The 7375-nt window shown below is 33.5% G+C and overlaps 1 pseudogene; it reads right to left on the bottom strand.

The window, feature by feature from the left end:
• Positions 1-6391: 6391 nt before the first annotated feature.
• The window catches only part of LOC107702318 (sodium-dependent phosphate transport protein 2B-like), a 7486-nt pseudogene continuing 6502 nt past the window's right edge, over positions 6392-7375 (bottom strand).

The following is a 7375-nucleotide window of genomic DNA, read 5'->3' as shown; positions in this document are numbered from 1 at the left end:
AAAAAACTTTTTTTAGTTTTTTGCTGTTCAAAGTGATTTTTTTTATGTTCAAGGACTCATGCTTCTTGTGTCTGAACAATTACAGACAAATCTGAAAAAATATCACACGTGTTTGTGGTTTAGGAAGTTATAATATGAGGCTATACTCTTTGCATGGTGTTAGCTCTAAACTGCTGGATACAAGTTTGTTAAAATGGTCGGAGTGGGGTAATTTGAGCCAACAGTCTTGGGGTAAGTTGAGCCAGTGGCTCACCCCTTCTTATGATTATAAAGTATACTTTTACTGTAATTCTGCATGATATTTTACTAATTTTAAACCAAACATTTTTTTATTTTGTTCTTTGTTTTGAACTTGATTTTGTTCTGAAAATGTTAAATAGGCCTTGTTTATGAAAATTGGCCATTGATGTTTATTGAAACTGTATTTTCTCGCAACAATTATAAGTGGGATGTTGAGTACTATTAGCCCAGTTCTGTAAGGTAACTGCAGTCAGTTTTTTAAAGGGGTCATATGATGCGATTTCAAGTTTTCATTTCTCTTTGGAGTGTTACAAGCTGATTGTGCATAGATAAGATCCCTGAAGTTGCAAAGACTAAAGTCTCAAAACCAAAGAGATATTCTTTATCAAAGTTAAGACTCTGCCACGCCCCCCTAAAACGGCTCGTTCTAACACGCCCCCACATATCTACCTCACTATGTGGCAATATTTGCGTAATGCTGGCCAAATGTTCACGCAAAGAAAGAAGGCGTGGTCAACATATTCTGTTACACCAAATACACAAAATAATGATCTTAAAAAAAGCATCATATGACCCCTTTAATTCTTCAATTTGAACTTTATTTTGTTCAGAATTTTTTAAATAATTTTAAATACATTTTATTTTAATTTTCAAAGTTGTGAACTGTATCTTTAAATAAAACTTTTCAGAAGTCATCCATCCATCCATTCCATTATCCAAACCTATGTCCTTATTGGGTTAGTGGGGAGCTGGATCCTAACCAGCGTCTTGAGCCACAGGCGAGGAAAATCCCTGCATGAAAGGCTAGTCCATCTCAAGGCTCACACATAGATTTTAAGAAGTCATTTTTATTGAATTTCTCTTCTTTTGATATAGCATGAATGTTCAGTTTTACTTCAGCATAATCAATGGCACAGTTTAACTCCATGTGGCTCAACTTACCCTCCCTCTAGCTCAACTTACCCCTCACTGGGGGCAAGTTGAGCCAAGAGACCACTTTTTTTTGGAAAGCCATATTTTGAAAGCAGTTTATTTTAGATCCAAAGTGATTATTTCCAAGGATGCACCACATCCTGAAATGTATGTACATATTGAAGTTGGACCCATTTTACTGTCATGTGCTCGCTTTAAACACACCGTAAGTAAAAGCTGTTTCCGCTCACCCCTATAGGTAATAGTTTTAGTTTTAGTATTAACACTGATACACACTCAAAAATAAATAAATCTGTCTTATTAAAACCCAGTCACTAAACCCCGTTTCATTACTCAACAAATTCAAACATGTAAAATGCAAATATAAAAAAAAAAAAAAGCAAAACAATTTTTTTGCAATCTATAGCCATGGTTTGTAATCAGAAGGTTGCTAGTTTTATCTAAACAAGGAGCTAGTCATGATCATCACTGATCCCTCTAAACCCCAGGCCCTTGACCCAGCAGGCTGACCAGTAAGAAGCCTAGGGCACTATGGATAATGTGCCTGCTAAATGACTACTTACATAATGATTTTATATTTTGCACTTCATTAATTGAACCGCAGTAATAACAAGAGTTCATTAAGTCTTAAAGTACATTTTAATTACTTAACATAATTTTTAATTACATAGCATAACGTTGCCTTAAAATGACATCACATTTTAAGACAATCTGATATCTTATGGGCATACATATACTGTACATTTAGAAGATTTATAAGCAACTAAAAATATATGGAAATATACGTGATCAAAATCTGATCTGGAAAAAGATCAATGCCACTGTCTGGTACCGGCCATTTATACAAATATGTATAGATGCATGGCAAGATATTTGTATGGTATTTGAATTTGGGATTTCAGTAAACTGTCCCTTTAATGGCATTGTAGTCATTTAACTCTCAAGTTGTGTAAAAGATCAAAGGTTTAAGGATTTAAGGACAGATAGGCTTCATTTAATCTAGGAACATTACCTCTTGGTTTGTTTGACGTTTAGATTATCTGCTTACCTAATTATTATATTATCTTATTACACAATGGGATCTCAACAGTATTTTAGATATGAAGAGATGGCATCTTTAAATTGTACTAATTTCTCTATAATAATCTTTTTATTGTTCTTTGAAGATTACAAGATAATACAAATAGAGCTCTGATATTATAAACGAATCAGACCTTACTAGATACAGTAATTAGATACATACAGTATACATTTTAATGATATATAGGAAATTACCAAATTAATCAGGACACACACACACATATCTATCTATCTATATATATATATATATCAGAACTTACTAGAGTTTTTTATATATATATATATATATATATATATATATATATTTACTATTTTACTATCTGCTGGGGCCATTGTAGTACTGTATTTTTGTAAAATATCCAAGAGTTAAAAAAAAAATCAATGAAAAAGCACAAAAAATATAAATTGATTCTAGCTGCTGTATAATGTTGGCAGGCAGATTCAACTGGATTTCAAATGTCTTAAGGAATAACAAGTTCGCTCTTTATCTTGATCTTATCATTATGTCACTCTATGTTCCCAAAGAGTACGAGTGAACAAAAAGCAACATGAATTGCTGAGATCAAAATCTTGTATATCACTAATTGTCCTTTAAGGTTTGAACCCCAGCTTACTCTTCAGGAAACCTTGCACTTGGACTTTTGTCTCTTTGGTATTAGTCAACAATATGGCAATATATGGACCCGTTTTACAGAGTGTTATGACACATTTCAACAGTCATCAGCATCATAAATCCATGTTTTTTTTTCTTTCTTCTGACTGCCGTTATCAATCACTCTCCTCTTTTTGAAAGTTATGAAAACACTATCATGTTGTGAGTTTCTACCAGGCTATAAAGGAGCTATTTACACCTATTGGCAAGGAAAGAAAATGAAAAAAAAAAATCAAATAATGTCAAAACATTGCTTTGTCAACAACTTATAATTAATAACTAATAAGTTACAAATCATTAGTTATAATTTGGTGAGACATTTATTTTAAAACACATGTAACAACTTGCCTAGCATGCTAAATGCCTTGTTCAGTTGTCAGTTAAAATCTACCTTCATTATATGTTCACTTGTTTATCCAACAGCTGAAAAAATATGATATGTTAGTTTAGTAGGCTGAATTCAGAAAACATAACAATTACAAAAAAAAAAAAAAAGCATTGCGTAAATCAGGGATTTATTTTTAAAGGATTTGATTTGGCACATCCCAAAAATCTAGTCAAAAATCAAAGCAGCATGACACATTATCTTAATAGCTGTTCTGAGTATCATATACATTGTTTTGCCAATTTTGATTTGTTTTTCCAGTTTGATTGTACATACAAATTACACTGCGACCAATATATTTTTTAAAGTACTCAACTACTCAAAAATGATTCAAATTCAGCATATCTCAGAGAAATGCACAGTAGTGTTCAGTTCCTGAATTAATCTGTGATTTTAAGCAAATCTGTTGAATGAATGAATCAATGACTCACTCAAATGACTCCACTAATGTGCGTAATGATGTAACCTGCAGAAAGACTGACTGTAAAATTCCCACGACTAAATGTCGTGCAGTCATATTTATGTATATTCTTGGTCGGTGCAATCATTTTGTGAAATCTGCAACAGCGTAAATAAAATGTAAATAAGCAAATAACAGTAGCCACATCGCTGCAGTGCATTCTGGAATAAGCGACAACTGTTTATTGGCAGCCGTTTATCATATTTGGGGGATGCTGTTTTATGTAGATTAAAAGTAGATTGATTTAAATGGATAAAATGTGGTCGTTTTTAAAATGTACATATTAAATAGTAAGAATATGCTACAAAAAAAGACTAAATATAAGTTATGAAAGCAAGATCTTAAAATTGTTGCACAACAGTCAATTCAAAATAGTTGAGTCAGCTCCAAAAACTTATATTTAGACTCATATTTAATCATTAGTAATCTTTTATTATTGAGGAAAGCACAGATGACATAGCAGGGTTCATATAATCTCTATAAATATTGCTGATAGACACCACTGCAGGATTACATGACCAACCATAAAGATATGACCAAAAAGGGCAAAGCTGTTCCCCCTCATCTTCATCCTTCTCTGAGTCTGCTTTATTACAGTTATTATCAATGAATTCCTAACTTTAACAACCTCGTTTACCCTCTACCGTTTCATTCCTTTCTGAAGAAGATTCTTAAATAGCGTTGTCATAAACAGGTCGATAGAGGATGAAACATGTTGAGACAAAGCTCGAGTTAATGGCCTCAAATCTACCCACTGGCCATAAAGTTTCTGATACATCATGAGTTTGTCCGAGATGTGACTGATAATGAGGCTCTGAGAAGAAGAATCATTAACTATAATAGAGGAAGAGATATTATTGAGGTGAATGTTACATTGCACAAATCAGTAAAAGAGGGGAGACAAGGATGATATGACTTGCAGAAGTTAAAAAGGATGATATTTCCTTTATAGAGCCAGAAAATCACATCTGATAGCACATCTGATAAGTTTTTAATGAATCAACTTCGACTCCAAAAGAATTCTGTTTTCCAGCTGGCAGCGCAATTGCTTTTAAGAGGTGATGATAATGATAACTTTGCAGTTCACTGTGTCAGATGTTGACAGTAAATGCTCTGATGGAGCTCGTTCAGTGAAGTTAAGACTTTTGAACAATTCAGTAAGAGATCTGGCTCATTAGATTCAAATTTGCTTTTGAATCGGATCATGTTTTTGAATCACTAAAAAGAACCAGTGTAAGAGTATGGTTATTTTTTCCACTGAATATATACAGTATATATAGTTATATATATATATTAGCTGTGACTTTTTGTTCTGAGATAAAATTCTGACTTCAACTTGCATTTCTGAGAAGAAAAGTCTTAACTGTAAGATATAAACTTGTAATTGTGGAAAAAATAAGTCAGAATTGTGAGATTAAAAAGTTGCAATTACCTTTTTTATTCTGTGGCTTTTTCTCGGAATTGCGACATGTCATAATTCAGAATTTTCTTCTCAGAACTGCGAGTTAACTTCTCCCAATTCTGACTTGCAATTCGAACTTTTTTCTCAGAAAAAAGTTCAAAATGCAAGATAGAAACTCGGAATTGTGAGAAGAAAGGAAAAAAAGTCAGAATTGTGATATAAGTCGCAGTTACCTTTTTATTTTATATTCTGTGGTGGCAATAAACTTCTATACTATACATTCTATACATGCAGCAGTAGACTAAAGCATGTTTTCTTTCCCTTTTTGTCAATTTTGGATTACATTAATAATATGAATATATGCCTTCATATATAAAATACAATAGGCCACAAAGATCAGAAAGACAATACTTATGTTGTGTACATTGTATGAATTTGCAGTATTTTCCTGGCTACTAGTACTTTCACAGTCATTTTTACAGTAGTAGTTCTACAGTTGATCACAATTAAATGACAATAATGTGACTTCAAAGGCAATGGAAGCAACAGGAAATATTCATGTTGTGTACACTGTAAAACCCCGTGATTTGCTGTACATCCGTGGCTTCTAGAACTTTCACAGTAATTTTTACATTAATCAACTCATCACAATTACACTGAAATACATTGACTTCAAAGTGAACAAGAGCAGGAAATGACAGAGATGTAGAGACTTCCCTCTAGAATAACAATGATTATCTGTGTCAACATTAATTCCTCCTTGTTTATATAAGAATATATTATTTCTGTACATAGCCTACAGAGTAAAACATGTCGACAACATTACGCTCAGACATAAAATTCAGTCTTACATTCTCTTAACACAGTGCAACCAGTGGTGTTTTATAACACTTAAAATTCTGAATACAGTAATTTACCATTAGAAAGAGGATAATAGACAGATCAGAGTTCAAATCTGATTTAAAACGTTTTATAATAGATTTTGTTTGTGTGATAGCTGGCATTTATTTCCACTTAGAGGTATTAAAAACAAATGTATGCTTTTCACGTTGACACAAATAAAAAAACAATCGGAAAATCTCACAATATGTAACATTAGATTATATATTTAACAATAACATGTACAAAATCCTGTACAAAATAGCATCTTTGTATAAAAATAAGAAGCAAAATAAATGTAAGACTTTAAAAATAAATGGTAAAATTAGTTAGTTTCCTCTTTATTCTTGCTCTAAAGTCCACTGATATAACCTGTCGACTCCAGGTATTAAAAATCAAAACCAGTTGGATGAGTTGGATATGTTCAGTAATAATGCTCTGTTTCACTCTATAAAGAGGTTGCTTTGAGGATTTCACAACTGTCTGAAGTTTTCTTGGCCTGCTTGATCTTTGTCATATTGGTCATTGTCGGATTGTCATACATCTCAGTTTCCTGATCCATGTTTTCATGTTTTCCCATTTCTTCATTTTCTTCCTTAACATTGCAGCACTTGCAGCAACAGCAGCAGCGAGCGGCCACTGTGGTAACCACTCGATCCCATGGTTCAAGAGAGTGGGCCCATAGTGGAAGGAAGTCCCAAGACTGGAGAATGGAAGGAAGCCACTGAGGTTTGTGCTTCTGTAGACTGTTAACAACGATAATGAAGATCAGAACGGCCACTATGGGAACAAGAACGCCCACAAGGACCAGCCAACCAGCTAAAGACAGGCCGAAGACCACTAGAGGGAACGCGAAGAAGCAGAAGATGATGTAAAAGCCTGAAAACCAACGGTATTGAGCTGTTAGTTGACCAAGAGCCTTCGCCATTCGAATGGGGAGACGTGTGAAAGGGATTGGGTACCACAGCAAAATCCCAGAGAGGTTGAAGAAGAGATGAACCAAGGCGATCTAATGGAGAGAAGAGTAACACCATCAAATATGGACTGGGTGTGTGAGTGTGATCGTGAATATGTTTGGATATATATGTTAGTTAACCTGTAATGAATTTTCCAAGTGTTTCCCCTGGACTAGCCATGGCGGCTAATATTGCTGTAGTAGTTGTTCCAATATTGGATCCAAGGGAAAGAGGATATGCTCTTTCAATTTTTATAACACCAATACCTGAGACCAGAAGGAACACAAATTTCATTATAAAGTCAACTACCAAATGTTAGGTGTAGGAGCATTATTAAATAGTTAAATACACCCAAATGTTTTTTGACAAAAAAAAAAAAAAAAATTAC

Source organism: Sinocyclocheilus anshuiensis, unplaced genomic scaffold (assembly GCF_001515605.1).
Source record: "Sinocyclocheilus anshuiensis isolate Anshui unplaced genomic scaffold, SAMN03320099.WGS_v1.1 scaffold86, whole genome shotgun sequence".
Taxonomy (NCBI): domain Eukaryota; kingdom Metazoa; phylum Chordata; class Actinopteri; order Cypriniformes; family Cyprinidae; genus Sinocyclocheilus; species Sinocyclocheilus anshuiensis.
This window is presented reverse-complemented; position numbering and strand designations above follow the sequence as displayed.